Source organism: Bombina bombina, chromosome 4 (genome assembly GCF_027579735.1).
Source record: "Bombina bombina isolate aBomBom1 chromosome 4, aBomBom1.pri, whole genome shotgun sequence".
NCBI lineage: Eukaryota > Metazoa > Chordata > Amphibia > Anura > Bombinatoridae > Bombina > Bombina bombina.
The window spans coordinates 853,723,425-853,742,131 of NC_069502.1; the positions used below are offsets into that span (position 1 = coordinate 853,723,425).

Here is an 18,707-nt window from a genome sequence, read left to right on the forward strand (position 1 = left end):
ACCAATAAAGATATTTACGCCATATCTTATGATAAATCCTTCTAGTAACAGGCTTACGTGCCTGAATAAAGGTATCAATGACCGAATCAGAGAACCCTCGCTTAGATAAAATCAAGCGTTCAATCTCCAAGCAGTCAGCTGCAGAGTAACTAGATTTGGATGATGGAAGGGTCCCTGAATGAGAAGGTCCTGCCTCAATGGAAGCTTCCACAGTGGCAGAGAGGACATGTCCACCAGATCTGCATACCAAGTCCTTCGAGGCCACGCTGAAGCGACGAGAATCACTGAAGCCCTCTCCTGTTTGCTCTCCTTCCCCGGGTGATTGCTCGGATCAAACGGTGGAAACACATAAGATAGGTGAGGATCCCTGGACCTGGATCCGTATCTCAGGAGCTTGGCATTCTGACGAGATGCCATAAGATCTAGCTCCGGTCTGCCCCATCTGAGAATCAGGGTGGCAAAGACCTCCGGATGGAGTTCCCATTCCCCCGGATGAAACGTCTGTCTGCTCAAAAAATCCACTTCCCAGTTGTCCACTCCTGGGATGTAGATTGCTGACAGACAACAAGAGTGAGCCTCCGCCCACGGAATTATCTTGGATACTTCTCTCATCGCTAAGGAACTCCTTGTTCCTCTCTGATGATTGATGTAAGCCACAGTCGTGATGTTGTCCGACTGAAACCGGATGAACTTGGCCAAAGCCAACTGAGGCCAAGCCTGAAGCGCATTGAATATTGCTCTCAATTCCAGAATATTGATTGGAAGTAGAGACTCCGACCGAGTCCACAGACCCTGAGCCTTCAGGGAATTCCAGACTGCGCCCCAACCTAGAAGGCTGGCGTCCGTTGTCACTATCACCCATGAGGGTCTGCGGAAGCACGTCCCTTGGGACAGATGATCTGGCGACAACCACCAAAGAAGAGAGTTTCTTGTCTCCTGATCCAGATCTATCTGAGTAGACAAATTTGCATAATCTCCATTCCACTGCCTGAGCATGCTCAGCTGTAGAGGTCTGAGATGAAAACTAACAAACGGAATGATGTCCATAGCTGCCACCATCAATCCAATTACCTCCATGCACTGAGCCACTGATGGCCGAAGATTGGACTGAAGGGTTCGGTATGTATTCAGAATCTTTAACTTTCTGACTTCCGTCAAAAAGATTTTCATGGATACAGAGTCTATTAGAGTTCCCAGAAAAGGAACCCTTGTCTGTGGAATTAATGAACTCTTTTCTATATTCACCTTCCACCCGTGAGTCCTTAGAAAGGATAGGACAATGTCGGTATGAGACTTTGTCAGCTGATAAGACGACGCCTGGATCAGAATATCGTCCAGATAAGGCGCCACTACAATGCCCCGCGGTCTAAGAACCGCTAGCAGAGACCCTAAAACCTTTGTGAAGATCCTGGGTGCCGTGGCCAACCCGATAGGAAGGGCCACAAACTGAAAATGTTTGTCCAGAAAGGCAAACCTCAGAAACTGGTGATGATCTTTGTGGATAGGAACATGAAGATATGCATCCTTTAAGTCCACGGTAGTCATATATTGACCCTCCTGGATCAATGGAAGAATTGTCCGAATAGTTTCCATCTTGAAAGATGGGACTCTGAGAAACTTGTTTAGACTCTTGAGGTCTAAAATGGGTCGGAACGTTCCCTCTTTTTTGGGAACCACAAAAAGATTTGAGTAAAACCCCTGACCCTGTTCCTGTATTGGAACGGGACAAATTACTCCCATAGTGGAGAGGTCTTTTACACAACGTAAGAACGCCTCTCTTTTTATCTGGTCTGCAGACAATCATGAAAGAAGAAACCTTCCCCTTGGGGATGAATTTTTGAACTCCAGCTGATACCCTTGAGACATGATTTCCAGTGTCCAGGGATCCTGAACGTCTCTTATCCAAGCCTGGACAAAGAGAGAAAGTCTGCCCCCTACTGGTTCTGTCCCGGATCGGGGGCCGCCCCATCATGCTGTTTTGGGAGCAGTAGCGGGCTTCTTGGGTTGTTTAGCCTTGTTCCAAGCCTGGTTGGGTCTCCAGATGGACTTGGTTTGTGTAAAGTTGCCTTCCTGTTTAGCGGAGGAAGAAGAAGGGACTCCCTTGAAATTTCGAAAGGAACGAAAATTACTCTGTTTACCCCTTTGTTTAGCTGTCTCATCCTGAGGTAGGAGGTGACCCTTACCTCCCGTAATGTCAGAAATGAGTTCTTTCAAGTCAGGCCCAAACAGGGTCTTTCCTTTGAAAGGAATGGCCAAAAGCTTAGATTTAGAGGACACATCCGCAGACCAAGATTGTAACCATAAAGCTCTTCGCGCTAAAATGGCAAATCCTGCATTCTTAACCGCCAGCTTGGCGATCTGAAAAGCAGCATCCATAACAAAAGAATTAGCCAGCTTAAGGTCCTTAATTCTATCTAGTATTTCCTCTAAAGGAGTCTGTCTTAAGGCGTCAAACCAAAAGGCAGCCGCAGTTTTAACTGGTACAATACAAGCCGTCGGTTGTAATAGAAAACCCTGATGAATAAATAGCTTTTTTAGAAGACCCTCCAACTTTTTATCCATAGGATCTTTAAAAGCACAACTGTCCTCAATAGGAATAGTTGTACGCTTAGCCAGGATAGATATAGCTCCCTCCACCTTAGGGACCGTTTGCCAAGAATCCCGAACAGTGTCAGCTATAGGATACATTTTCTTAAAATTAGGAGAAGGTGAGAACGGGATACCCGGTCTTTCCCATTCCCGCGTAATAATTTCCGAAATTCTCTTAGGAACCGGAAACACATCAGAATAAGAAGGAACCTCTAAGTATTTGTCCATCTTACACAATTTCTCTGGTAGTCACAGTCGTCCAGAGTCAGCAAAACCTCTCGCAGCAACAGGCGAAGGTGTTCAAGTTTAAATCTGAAAGACATGACGTCTGAATCTGTCTGGGGTAGAGCACTCCCTGAGTCAGACAGTTCCCCCTCAGACAGGGTCTCCCTAACCCCCAACTCAGAACCCTGGGAGGGTACATCGGAGATAGCCATCAAAGCATCAGAAGTCGTAGGGACCACATGGGCTTCTGTCCTGCTACGTTTGCCCTGTAACACTGGCAACTTAGATAAAACTTCTGTAAGGGTGGATGACATAACTGCAGCCATATCCTGCAGAGTAAATGAAGTGGACGCGGTTGAGGAACACGGCGTCGCTTGGGTGGGCGTTAAAGGTTCTGACGTTTGGGGAGAAAGTTGCGGCATACCCCGAGTCTCATCAGTCTAAGAAGCATCCTTAGACATACTTGCATTAAAGAAAATTTGTTCTTTACATGGTAAAGCCCTTTCAGTACATGAGGGACAAAAAGTAATAGGGGGTTCCACATTGGCATCTAAACACATAGAACAGGTACTTTCCTGAAGTTCAGCCATGTTAAACAAACTAGCAATAGCAATATTGGTTGTTTTTTACGTGATATAATCAGCTTTGAAAGTCAAATCTTATAGGAAAATGTTTGAAATTAAACAAGCCTACTGTGTCTTTAAAAAATAAAAACGCAATAATTTTTCTGCTTGCAGCAATAATATATTTGCAACAATAGGGAGCACCATACAAGACTTAGCAAATACTGCTCTGTTTATCCAATTCAGCTATGCACAAGGTTTAGTAAAAATCTAGAAACATGCACCTCGCCACAGCTCTGCTGCGACGCCTACCTGCCCCCAGAAACACACAGAATCTTCCGTGAACGGCTCTCCCAAGTCTATTTGTGAACCTGAATACACAAACCGACATAGATCACACCGGAGGCCAGAAACCTGCTGCCGATCGAGGATCCGGATGACTACTGCGCGGCTGAGTGCGCAAAATAGGCCCCGCCCATCGTGGGCATAACACAAGTCTAACGGAGACACCGCATGGGAAGAAAACATGTCGGTTACCTAAAACAAATGCAGAGAACCACCAATGTGTCCTAAACACACACTCCCCTGACCAGCTACCAGTTTCTCTGTCAGATAACGTTAGCCCTTGGGGAATAAACAGCATCTCCCAGCGTCAGCCCATTCAACATTGAAATATAAGTGTATTGCATAAAACACAGTTGATAGCAAATAAAAATAAAAGGGATTCCAGGTACACCATTTCATTTTACACAGTGCATACTGATTACCCCTCCCCAGTACAGGGAATCAATGTCAGTCAGTTCTGATATATCTAGTTTCCCCAGAAGCAAAGGACTGAACATCCCTCAATGCTGAGCGCAGCATGATACAGTTCCACACACAGAAGATGTTCTTTTTCACTACCTTCAACAATCTGTGGGAACCAGCAGGATCTTAGAGAATGATTGCTAAGATCATCAACATCAGGGCAGAAAATAAAATGTCTCCACTCCTCTTGGGAAGTCATTGACTGACGATTTCTCCCTGGAGACAAATAGTACTCACTGGTACCATTTTAAAAATAAAAAACTTCTTGATTGAAGAATCTAAACTAACACCTCACTTTACCTCTTCCTATCACTAACACAGGCAAAGAGAATGACTGGAGTGGGAGGGAAGGGAGGAGCTATATATGCAGCTCTGCTGTGGTGCTCTTTGCCTCCTCCTGCTGACCAGGAGGCGTAATCCCATAAGGATGAAATCTGTGGACTCGTCATATCTTGTAAAAGAAATAGGACAGATAGGGGGTGCTCCAGCCCTAATAATAAGGTCCCTAGGAGAACCCAAGAAGTATCTAATAAAGTGTATGACACCCATAAGATAATTAAATTCTTAAAACAGTGCAGTACCTGTATTCTCAAAAAGGGGGACCATTTCTATAATCGACCACTTAGAGGCCTATGAAAATGCTTTATCTAAAATTGAATTTCTGCCATGGGTATTTGAAGGTAAATATTGTGTTTTTTATTTCACTGAAAGATATGAATATTCATACTTCGAGTGAAATAAAACAACAGTGCAAAAGAGAGTTTGTACCACCACCGCTGCTAAAGCAACTGTATATGCTTTGAAATGTGGCACAAATCAAAGCCCAATCGATATCCTTTCTGCTCTAAAAAGGTGCTTACAGTATGGCCAAAAACAATCCCAAATTTGAAAGCTCAGCATTTGTAAATTTATTTTATGAAGCATTACCCTTACACATCAAAGTAAATCTGGCTAGAGACTTTGATAACTGTTCATTGGATTGGCTGATCAGAGAGAGTATAACATCATACTCCATTCAACAGTCCAGTGAACAAGGGGTTAAAAAGAGATCCAAGGCCCAAACCTAAAATTGTGGCAGAAACTAGGGTGTCACCTAGCCACCTGAATTTTGAATCCAAAAAGAATACTTATGCGGAAGTGGCAAGAGAAAACAGGCCTTCATCTGCCCCTCCCCCACCAAGGGCTGAAGTGCAGAATCCACAGGCTAATAGTAGGGAATATACTCAAAATGGGGGGCATACCCAGATAAAATCGTATCCCCAAAGAGATGAATACCCACAAGGTAATCGGTATCCCTGTAAACGTAGATACCATAAGTGGCGCAGATACTCTCAGTATAACCAGACACCCCAATTAAATAGTGCACACCAGGATATTAACGCAAGACAAGTTGAACCCCAAAGACCACTGCGTCAAGATAGACAAAATAGCTATGATTCTGAGGGATACCAAGGATCCAGGAATCAATACCCTGGGGCATAAAAAAATCTGCCCATGGGTAGAAATAGCTTATATAATCAAGTGGGTCAACTTAGTACACAGTTAAATCAATTATGTGAACAGTTTGCTAATATGAGTCAAGCTCTTACGGCTCAGAAACACAATCTTTTTTTTAGGGGTGACGCCAGTGGCCAACAATACACCACAGGTACAAGCATAAATACTCAAATATCTGCGGGAGAGAATTACCAAAGGGGATAATAAATGTTATTAATGATACTAATCAAATTCTCTCCCTACAGCCCAGCAACTGAAGGCCTAACTGTGATGACACGAGTCCCCAGTCTGGAAGCATTAATAAATCTCCTCTTTTGCAATTCTCCATAAAACCTTATCCCCACAGGTGGACATGCAGAGCAATCCTCACCTGGAGAAGGAAGCCCTGACTGTGACGCAATACACAGGAAACCCATTATCCCTATTACAGAGGAGGTGGTGGGTAAGAATTGTACCGTATCAGGTAATGTGGCTGATTCAGGTAAATTTGTGGTGAAGCCCACAAATGTGTAAACATGCTAATTTTATGTGTGAAATGGTAGAAACTGAGGGGAGATATTATGTATTATCTGAGCTCCAGGATTCAGTTACCAACCCTATCATGGGATTAATTGATACTGGATCTCAGGCAACTATTTTATCCCACAGGTACTACACACATAGCTCCACAAGCCTAAACTCAGGGCATTTGATGGTTCATTAATAGGTGTTGGGGGTGACTCTCTCAAAGTCTAGGGCACTGCATGGTTAAAGCTAAAACTGGGAAACAGGATAATAAGACACCCTGTCATTATAGTGGATCTGCCAAATGATTGTTTAATAATTGGTATTGATCTTCTTAAAGGGACACTGAACCCAATTTTTTTTCTTTTGTAATTCAGAAAGAGCATGCAATTTTAAGCAACTTTCTAATTTACTCCTATTATCAATTTTTCTTCATTCTCTTGCTATCATTATTTGAAAAAAAGACATGTAAGCTTTTTTTTGTTTCAGTACTCTGGACAGCACTTTTTTTATTGGTGGATGAATTTATCCACCAATCAGCAAGGACAACCCAGGTTGTTCACCAAAAATGGGCCGGCATCTAAACTTACATTCTTGCATTTCAAATATAGATACCAAGAGAATGAAGAAAATTTGATAATAGGAGTAAATTAGAAAGTTGTTTAAAATTTCATACTCAATCTGAATCACGAAATAAATTTTTTGGGTACAGTGTCCCTTTAAGCGATTAAGTACCGTAATTGATTGCATAAATAATATTATTTGGTCACAAGTTAAAAGACCTATTAATTATGAGTGGCCCAGCATACCTCACACCAGACATAACTGTCAAGTGGTGGAAGAGAAGCCAGATGCTGTCGAAATTCATTTCAGGAATAGCTCTGTACCTGAAATAACTGTCCTACAAATAGATGATAGAATATCACTACACAAAGGAGATCCTAAATTCCCTAAAGGGGACGATCACTCTCAATTCCTTGCAGAAATTGAGAAAATTAAGGATTATTTATTTATCCCTATGCAAGTGCATGACCTGGGAAAAAACAAGTATGCTAAATTAAACTTAAAACAGGAAGCTAGCTATATAAAGTGAAGACTTACTGGGGGAGATAGCTGAACCTAAAGTAATTAAATATCTTTCTCCCCAAGATCACTGGGTTCATAACCTAGATCAGGGTTCTTCAAACTACGGGTCGGGACCCATTACTGGGTCACAACACCATGCTTACTGGGTCGTGGCTTGTGTGTGTGTTGTATGAGAGCCTATGTGGTGTGTGTGTATTGTATGAGAGTGAGTGGTGTGTGTTGTATAAGAGTGTGTGTGGTGTGTTTGCGTATTTTGTATGAGAGTTTGTGGAGTGTGTATTGTATGAGAGTGTGTGTTGTGTTTGTGCGTGTTGTATGAGAATGTGTGTGGTGTGTGTTGCATGAGTGTGGGTGTTATGTGTGTGTTGTATGAGACTGTATGTGGGGTGTGTGTTGTATGAGAATGTGTGTGGTGTGTGTGTGTTGTATGAGTGTGTGTGTTGTATAAGAGTGTGTGGTGTTTTTGTTGTATGAGAGTTTGAGTGGTTTGTGTTGTATGAGAGTGTGTGTGTGTTATATGGAAGTGTGTGTGTTATTACCTTTTACAAAGTTTGACTACAATCAGGAATAAAGTACACACATATCTTAGTCACTTTGTCAAAACATTGCAGCTATCAAGTTGTAAATTAGTTACTTATATTTTCAAACCAAGCATAAAAATAGGGTCGCAAAGGTTCGTGGCATCATGGCACTGGGTGTTGGGAAAAAAAGTTTGAAGAACCCTGACCTAGATAATAACTCTGAAAGCTATAACATTACAGCTAAATGTTTATTATCTATCTCTATAGGTAATACATCAGTGAAACACCTGTTTTTAGTTTTAAATAATCCCCATATTCAAATATATATTAGAAATGATCTCTTGCATAGATATGCCATACAAGAAATTTTAAATTAACTTTTGCCTCTGGAACAGGTTAAAGATTAACCCTGAAACATTTCAGGATAAAAATGCAGCCCTGAAATCAAACCAGCAAATGACATATACTGTGAATATGTAGGTGTCTAGTGATATTGTAATCCCTGCTGGGGTTGATAAATTCCTCTTACCCTTACAGGTGAAAAGGGGGTCAGAAGTGAAAAACTTCTGAAGCACTAATTTGCATCTCCCAGAGAATGCAAAATATGGGTATCACATGGTACACTATGGTAAATATTGGAACTATTCCAATACATGTTATTGTGCATAACATGACCCCAGAGGATATCACCTTATCCAAGGGAACTACCATAGGATTTGCTCTGGAATCCAGATATTACACTTTTGGATTCCAGAATAATGTAATTGGGCTAATACCTGAAAGGTACTTAACTGAAGAGCAGTTAATAGAACAATCCTTTGAATCCATGACAGAAGGATTATTCACAATTCACTATTTACCTTTTCAGCTAAGAGGAAGGCATATGTAAAATTGAAGAAGCCTCCCTGGTATTTGATCAGCCAATCAGAGAACAAGAATACCCCAATACCCAGAGTCATGGGGGTAATGTAAATTATAATCAAGGGGACCTTACCTCTAGGCTTGAAGAAGCCTATGAGATAGGACAGCCTGAAATCTTTCCAGGATTTCAGCAAATAGTTGAAGAGCAAATCTCCTTAGCTAATGGCTGTTACAGTGATGATAAACGCCAACAGCTACGAGAACTCCTGATGGAGTACAAGGATATTTTTGCTAGGGATTCATACGATTGTGGGACTACAGACTTACACATTTCAAGAATTCAAACAGATCCCAATGCACCACCTGTATTTGTTAAACAATACAGACTTCCTTTGGCCTCATATGATTCAGTTGCAGAAATCATTAGAAACTTGGAAGAAAGGGGTATCATCAGACAGGTGCATAGCTCTTATAATAATCCTATTCCAAGTATTCTTAAGCCCAATGGACAATGGCATTTGTGTGCTGCAGGGATCTAAGGTATTCACTGCCATTGATTGTGCACAGGGATATTGGACCATAAAATGTTACATGAGGAAGACCAGTATAAGCTAGTGGTTTCCTTCCAGAAGGTCCAATACGCATTCCAAAGACTTCTGTTTGGATACATACATTTGCAGTATTTATGCATAAGGCTATGCCTGATGCACTGGAAAGGGGGACGTTATCTTATGTTGATGATGTGTTAATCAAAAGCAAAGACTTTGAAAAACACATCACAGAACTTAAACATGTCCTCAGCTAACTTAAAAGGGCAGGTATCATATTATCCCTACAAAAAGCCCAATGGTGCCGCACTAGTGTCAACTTCTTGGGACATGAGGCTACTTCTGAAAGGTTAAACCCTCAGAAGAAAAAGATGGAAGCCATTAAAAAATACTAAGAACCCCACTAACTTAAAGGAATTAAGATCATTCCTGGGTATGACAAATTATTCTCGCAAATGTATTGATAATTATGCAGAATTCGCTAAACCACTGTGACTTCTTCTAAAGAAGGATGTAATATGGCACTGGAGTGAGGCTCAAGAGACAGCCATAAGAGGGATGAAGAGGAAACTCACTCAAGCACCTTGCTTATGCAAGAGAGGACAGTCTCACTTTGTAAGAAAGAGATACACATTTTGGGCCTATACTTTCTCTGACTCCTGGGTGGAACACTCTCTATGGACAAGAGAGATATTATGTGACCTGTACCCTTGCAAAATAAGTGGAATATTCCTTCACGTATGACCAATAAAATATCTGGAAGCTGAAACTCTCAATTTGGTTATCTGATAATGTATGTGCGTTTAATTTCTTTTATATATTAAATAGGCCTTAGCAAAGAAATTAGTTATAGCATAGTATAGCTGCAGCTATAAATTAAAAAGGTATCTTATTCTTATATTTAATATTAATTAGACCAGGGTAGTAAGTATACTAGTGTTAAATATTATTATTAAGAAAGGATTTATGTATTTTAATGTCATATGTTATTTGAAGTTATTGTGATATATTTTAGAATTTGTTTTATTGTGGCTAAATAAGAAGTTGTTATTTCATGCTAGATTAATTGGTATATGTTGAATTGGTAGTATTGTGTAACAATCTCTGGGTTTAAGTGAAGTATATTACATTATATTGGGTTGAAAATAGTGAATTATATTTCCCTGGAAATTCCATTAGATTTTGGGAGTTAAGCTAAGATTTCATTGTGAGATTTGAACATAGGTGAATACAAAGGTTGTTAAACTATATATATTGAATGGATTAAACTTTCCGGCTATTTATAAATTATTCTAGTATAATCCCTGTGTGATATTTAAAAAGTGATTCATTTTTGAGTTGAGGTTGATTAATAGAAGTGTTTCGTCCATTCATGGGATAATAGACATATATTTGGTCATAATTAATACACTATTTTCAACATAGATATAATCAATGTGTTTATAGAAATTAACTAGTCAGAACTCAGGAATTCATTTAATATTAAATATTAGTGTTCATAATTCCATTAATCGAAAATATTGTTACAATATATATATATATATATATACACATACACAGGGAGTGCAGAATTATTAGGCAAATTAGTATTTTGACCACATCATCCTCTTTATGCATGTTGTCTTACTCCAAGCTGTATAGGCTCGAAAGCCTACTACCAATTAAGCATATTAGGTGATGTGCATCTCTGTAATGAGAAGGGGTGTGGTCTAATGACATCAACACCCTATATCAGGTGTGCATAATTATTAGGCAACTTCCTTTCCTTTGGCAAAATGGGTCAAAAGAAGGACTTGACAGGCTCAGAAAAGTCAAAAATAGTGAGATATCTTGCAGAGGGATGCAGCACTCTTAAAATTGCAAAGCTTCTGAAGCGTGATCATCGAACAATCAAGCGTTTCATTCAAAATAGTCAACAGGGTCGCAAGAAGCGTGTGGAAAAACCAAGGCGCAAAATAACTGCCCATGAACTGAGAAAAGTCAAGCGTGCAGCTGCCAAGATGCCACTTGCCACCAGTTTGGCCATATTTCAGAGCTGCAACATCACTGGAGTGCCCAAAAGCACAAGGTGTGCAATACTCAGAGACATGGCCAAGGTAAGAAAGGCTGAAAGACGACCACCACTGAACAAGACACACAAGCTGAAACGTCAAGACTGGGCCAAGAAATATCTCAAGACTGATTTTTCTAAGGTTTTATGGACTGATGAAATGAGAGTGAGTCTTGATGGGCCAGATGGATGGGCCCGTGGCTGGATTGGTAAAGGGCAGAGAGCTCCAGTCCGACTCAGACGCCAGCAAGGTGGAGGTGGAGTACTGGTTTGGGCTGGTATCATCAAAGATGAGCTTGTGGGGCCTTTTCGGGTTGAGGATGGAGTCAAGCTCAACTCCCAGTCCTACTGCCAGTTTCTGGAAGACACCTTCTTCAAGCAGTGGTACAGGAAGAAGTCTGCATCCTTCAAGAAAAACATGATTTTCATGCAGGACAATGCTCCATCACACGTGTCCAAGTACTCCACAGCGTGGCTGGCAAGAAAGGGTATAAAAGAAGAAAATCTAATGACATGGCCTCCTTGTTCACCTGATCTGAACCCAATTGAGAACCTGTGGTCCATCATCAAATGTGAGATTTACAAGGAGGGAAAACAGTACACCTCTCTGAACAGTGTCTGGGAGGCTGTGGTTGCTGCTGCACGCAATGTTGATGGTGAACAGATCAAAACACTGACAGAATCCATGGATGGCAGGCTTTTGAGTGTCCTTGCAAAGAAAGGTGGCTATATTGGTCACTGATTTGTTTTTGTTTTGTTTTTGAATGTCAGAAATGTATATTTGTGAATGTTGAGATGTTATATTGGTTTCACTGGTAAAAATAAATAATTGAAATGGGTATATATTTGTTTTTTGTTAAGTTGCCTAATAATTATGCACAGTAATGGTCACCTGCACACACAGATATCCCCCTAAAATAGCTAAAACTAAAAACTACTTCCAAAAATATTCAGCTTTGATATTAATGAGTTTTTTGGGTTCATTGAGAACATGGTTGTTGTTTAATAATAAAATTAATCCTCAAAAATACAACTTGCCTAATAATTCTGCACTCCCTGTATATAGCGTGATAGAGGGGTGAGAGATAGATAGGGGAGAGAGAGGGGGGAGAGAGAGAGGGGGAGAGAGAGCAAAAGAGAGGGGGGAGAGAGCAAAAGAGAGAAGGAGAGAGAGACAGAAAAAGAGGGGGGGAGAGAGACAGCAAAAGAGAGAGGGGGAGAGAGACAGCAAAAGAGAGAGGGAGAGAGAGACAGCAAAAGAAAGAGGGGGAGAGAGACAGCAAAAGAGAGAGGGGGAGAGAGACAGCAAAAGAGAGGGGGGAGAGAGAGCACAAAAGAGAGGAGGAGAGAGAGGGGGAGAGAGCACAAAAGAGAGGAGGAGAGAGCACAAAAGAGAGGAGGAGAGAGCACAAAAGAGAGGGAGGAGAGAGCACAAAAGAGAGGGGGGAGAGAGACAGCAAAAGAGAGAGGGGGGAGAGAGACAGCAAAAGAGAGAGGGGGAGAGAGACAGCAAAAGAGAGAGGGGGAGAGAGACAGCAAAAGAGAGAGGGGGAGAGAGACAGCAAAAGAGAGGGGGGAGAGAGACAGCAAAAGAGACGGGGGGGAGAGAGCGCAAAAGAGAGGGAGGGAAGAGATAGCGCAAAAGAGAAGGGGGGAAGAGCGCAAAAGAGAGGGGGGGAGCGCAAAAGAGAGGGGTGGAGAGAGCGCAAAAGAGAGGGGTGGAGAGAGAGCACAAAAGAGGGGGAGAGAGAGCACAAAAGAGAAGGGGGGAAGAGCGCAAAAGAGAGGGGGGGAGAGAGAGCACAAAAGAGAAGGGGGGAAGAGCGCAAAAGAGAGGGGGGAGAGAGAGCGCAAAAGAGAGGGGGGGGAGAGAGCGCAAAAGAGAGGGGGGGGAGAGAGCGCAAAAGAGAGGGGGGGAGAGAGCACAAAAGAGAGGGGGGGAGAGAGCGCAAAAGAGAGGGGTGGAGAGAGCGCAAAAGAGAGGGGGAGAGAGAGAGCGCAAAACAGAGGGGGAGAGAGAGAGCACAAAAGAGAGGGGGGAGAGAGAGCACAAAAGAGAGGGGGAGAGAGAGAGCACAAAAGAGAGGGGGAGAGAGAGCACAAAAGAGAGGGGGAGAGAGAGAGCTCAAAAGAGAGGAGGAGAGAGAGAGCAAAAGAGAGCACAAAAGAGTGGGGGGAGAGAAAGGGTGCAAAAGAGAGGGGGGAGAGAGATAGTGCAAAAGAGAGGGGGGAGAGAGAGAGAGTTTAAAAGAGAGGGGGGAGAGAGAAAGCTCAAAAGAGAGGGGGGGAGAGAGAGAGCAAAAGAGAGGGGGAGGAAGAGAGCGCAAGGGGTGGGACCACTGTACTGCAAAAAATGCCCTGTGTGAACGGGCTTTAGGACTAGTATATATATATATATATATATATATATATATATATATATAAAATCAAAAAAGAAAAGAAGAAGCCATCGTAGCATTAAAAACGAAGTCCAATTTTAATGGTTACATTAAAAAGTATTGACAGAACTCAGTGTGAAAAGTCTGACATGTTTCGGCCTACGGCCTTACTCTTAGACATTAATTCAAAAGAAAGAACCGCCAATTTTTAAAAGCAGTACGGAGATACTATTGGTTGCCGTTAATTCCAATCATTATACAACTGTGATTGTTTTTACTATATAGAAGAACAAGATATATTGCCACCTAATGGCTTGAAACATAAAGTGTCAATTCAAATTCATTTTGATGCACAATGGTAAAGCAACATAGGAACAATGTTAATAACCTGAACCAAATTTGTATATTGATATCAACATTTTGCAGAGAAAAGTTAACGTATACATTTTACATATGAAAACTGAGGGAACAATGCATATAGACTTGCATTATTTAAATAACACAAAAATCAATTTAATACAAAACTTATAAATGTAAATTACAAATTATAAGTAACATTGAATTCAATTTCTTTGTCAGAGCAGTATAAAGAGTATAAATATAAAAATACTCTGTATGAAAAGCAGATACTGCTGTTATAAAGAAAGAAATGCAATTTAATGGCAATTATAACAAACACATTATGTGATAACATAGTGATGATTATACCAAAATATGAAAGAAAAATACAAATAAATAAATAAAACGTGGTCTTTGCTATAAGTACTACAACGTTTCTTAAAAATACACATTATTGGATTGATTGTTGTAATATGCCCTCTCTTTATTGTAACAGATAACCAGTACCTTAGATAAGAATTGTAATTAATAATAATGTAGCTACGTCTGAAGAAATGAGATGAGATTTTAGTTTAGTTTAGGATTACATGCACAAACTTCCTGTTTTATGGGGGCATTATTTAAATCTCACATCTATTAGGTACCTAAACATAGTGTAAAATCATCCTTTTGAAATTATATACACATGGTGATACGTTAAGTATTGTAAATATGAAAATATAGGGTCTAAGTTGCAAATGAAAGATATATGTGTATGTATAGTGCCTATTCTTATTCCCAGAAGTTTATAACATCATAAAGGGAATTATACACCTTGGGGAAATGTGATTCCAAAGAAAAGATCCAAAAGGCTTCCTGTTTTAGAAGGGCCTTATTCAAATCTCCACCTCTACTAGGTACCTTAACCTGATCTATTACCATCCATTTGAAGGTTACATTACAGCTGTTGTGTTTCTGGATGAAGTGTTTGGCCATTTCTGAACAAGGATCAGACCTGTTGATGTCTGATAAATGTTGTCTGATACGTTCTCTGACCTCCCTAGAGGCGGTTCTTTCTTTTGAATTAATGTCTAAGAGTAAGGCCGTAGGCCGAAACATGTCAGACTTTTCACACTGAGTTCTGTCAATACTTTTTAATGTGACCATTAAAATTGGACTTCGTTTTTAAGGCTACGATGGCTTCTTCTTTTCTTTTTTGATTACAAACATTCCCTTCAAGTAAGCCAAGTCTGTGAACAAGTGAAGTCTTTTGGCTGTTTAGCCTTTAAAGTTCCCCTGTACCTGTATATTCGGAGTTCCCTTCAAGGATTGGCCGAGCGGTAGCAGTTACGTCAGAGACAAGTCGGACGCGCTGGACTTGCTGTTTGGGTTGCATGAACACTGTGAAGTGGTAAAGTTACGCAAAGCTATGAAGGAGAGGAGGACCCAGCTTAAGGTTACTGCAGAGATATAATTAAATTATATTGTAACCTAGGATATATAACAAATAGGTTTTGTATTTGAACTTATTAAATTTTGTGTACATATGGATAAATAGTATCAACTTGGTTAGCTACACTAGATGCTGTGTTGATTATTGTGATACTTTGCAATTTTGTTTTTAATTGTATTCTTTGAGTGTGGTTTTGATGCATAACACAGATGTTATCCTCTGCTGCCCCCTAATGTCTTAAAGGAGAAAAGCATGAATAATTAGGATAAATTGTTTAATTGCTTGATGGTTTGGGCTATATATTGCAACAGAGGAAGTGTAATCAGTAACACATGATTAAGGGGGAATACCCGTGAAACTTCGTGTTTCTGTCTGTATCCCCACCTATGAATTAATAAAGGGATTTTAATTATATTTGGGAACCTCTCTTGTTCCTTTCTGCACTGTCCAACAGTAGTCAACAAGCATAAAAGCGTTCCACCTACCCTGATATCTTTGTTCCATTGATAAAATGTCTTTGGCGGAACCGTTCACCGTGCCCATCACTCACTGTACTATAGTTGTCAGGGAAGCACAGATGAGATTCAAGAAAGTGGATTTTGAGTGATATGTTGCAGCCTAATTGACGATACTTTTCTAGAAGGTTGTTTGCAAATTCAACATAGTTCCCAACTCTTCGGTTACTCAAGAAGCCATGTTCAACACCCCGCCAGCTATGAGAAATTGAACCACAATCCTACTAAAAGTTTTCAGCATCGGCTTATGCACCTTTTGGATGGGGCATTAGAACAGGGACTGATTGATAATGATACTTTGAAATATCTATATGTAGAAAACCCTGTAACACTTATTTTTCATCACCTACCAAAGGTGCATAAGTCGACCAGCAATGTCCAGGGTAGACCAATTATTAGCGGAATGGGTTCAATGCTGGAACACTTATCCGAATGGTTGGATGACATCTTACAGCCTTTGGTGAAACAGTTACCCAGTTATATCAGAGACTCGAAACATGTCATCAATGTGGTTGAACAATTTGAATGGAGTAGAGATTCAGGATGGCTCACTGTTGATGTTGTAGCCCTCTACTCATCAATACCACACAATATGGGACTAAAAGCTATCCACTACTTTTTGGTGAGGGAAACAGCATACAGTGAGCCATTGATTGCCTTCGTTATGGAAGTCACAAGAATCTTGTTGACGCATAATTTCTTCCAATTTGAAGGAGATTTCTATCTGCAGAGATGTGGGACCGCTATGGGCGCCAAGTTTGCGCCCACCTATGCCAACCTATATATGGGTTGGTGGGAGCGGTCCCACATCTATGCAGATGGTAATGCTTTCAGATCACACATTGGTCTATATTGTCGTTTTATAGACGATTTGTTACTAATTTGGAGGGGGAGTAAAGAACAAGCAGAGTTATTTGTTGAATCTTTTTGCTCCAATGACTTAAATTTGGATTTTACCTATGAATACAACAGTTCCAAAATACATTATTTGGATCTTGAATTGAAGGGGTGGCCTACAGGTGTTATTACCTCTGAAGTATATAGAAAACCAATTTCAGGTAATAGCCTTCTACACGCTAGAAGTTGCCACCCTCGCCATGTCCCTTATTCAATAGCCAAGGGACAGTTTGTCCGTCTAAAACGAAATTGTACACGACCTGACAGTTTTGATAATCATGCAGATGATTTACAAAACAGGCTCCTGGAGAGGGGATATGGTATGAGTGTGATCAAAAGAGCTAGACAAGAATAAAAATAAGTCAATGAATAAGTTAGCTTTTGTGACTGATTATTCCAATCAATATCAACAAATTTGTGGAATAATACGCAAACATTTCAAGCTACTGGTGGCAGAGGACTCCTTGGTGGAAACAGTAAGCAATGGCTGTAGGTTTTCCTATAGGCGGAGTAAAACAGTGGGAAATGTTGCGTCACCTTCCCAATTGAGAAAAATAGGACCCAATTCAGAACCCTCCTCATGGTTAAGACACACAGGAACATTCAGATGTGGGTACTCAAACTGTAAGGCATGTGAGCATGTCCAAGTGGGTACCACTTTTAGTTCCACAGTTACTGGAGAAACTTTCAACATAACAGAATGCTTGAATTGCAGAGCAACATACTGTATTTATCTGTTATGGTGCTCTCACTGCAATCTGCAATACGTAGGATTGACCACTAGGGAGGTAAGGTCTCGTATTCGCGAACATCTATCCACTATAAGTGTGGGAAAAATCAGCACACCCCTAGTGGACCATTTTGTCAGAAAACATGATAAAAATTGTGACTATCTGAGATGGAAAATCATAGAGAAGGTTAAACCTCACAAGAGAGGAGGGGATAAATTCCAGATATTGTCCCGCCAGGAGATGTATTGGATATTCAGACTTCGGACCAAGTTACCTCTTGGTCTGAACTCTGAATATGACTTTATTAATTATTGGAATTGATTGCCCTTATCTGTCCAAATGAGATCATTCACTATGGAGGAGTTCTGAAAATAATAAAGTCACTCCCTGGGTTTATTTCACTGCAATTGTAGTATAATATAACAATACACTACATATTAAGTAAACCAGAATATGTACATACTCCTTAAACTATTATCAACTTTTTATTCAACAAGTCCCTCCATTGATCAGAGCCTATTTAGCTACTTCACCTATACCTAAAACGTTCCAGCTCATTTACATTGATATAATAGAATTAGGATAAGTAACATATAGTCTTTGTGGAATATCAAGTAACAACTATAAAGAGATAATTTATTTTTTAGAAGTCTTCAGTTTTTAGCGAAAAAGTCCAAAATCAAAAAAAATTCCAAAAAGTTAATCAGATATTTGGGAATAAATTGAATCTAACTTTTCTGACATTTTTGTAAATATATCATGTTTAATATTATAGCACTTAGGATAGTCAGTAATATAATTCTAACTAATCGATTATGGCATTGAAACGGTTCTTATATATATTACTCTATAAAAGATCAAATCAAGTATTGAAAATATATTGTATCCCTTGTACCGTTAAGTGTTAACACTATGTAATTTTCTTTGACCAATCAGAGCCCAGTGAGGGCTTTTTAAATGTGTGCACTAATTGAGTTTTTAAGGACTATGAATACGGCTCAAGCCGAAACATGTTAGTCTTTGTTAGCTAAGGGGAAATGTTGTCCCATCACCTTTTAAATTATTTACAATAAAGTCTAGTTTTTTATTACTCCGTTTACTGGCAATCTTCCTTTATGGACCTTTTTTTGAATGTATTCTGCCAGAAAGCCAGTAAACAACCTG

General features: G+C 40.3%; 1 protein-coding gene across 1 annotated transcript in view; it reads right to left on the minus strand.

Annotated features, from left to right (window-relative positions):
* LOC128657988 (oocyte zinc finger protein XlCOF7.1-like) overlaps positions 1-18,707 on the minus strand; it is a 77,172-nt gene that overhangs the window by 10,849 nt on the left and 47,616 nt on the right. The window lies entirely within an intron of this gene.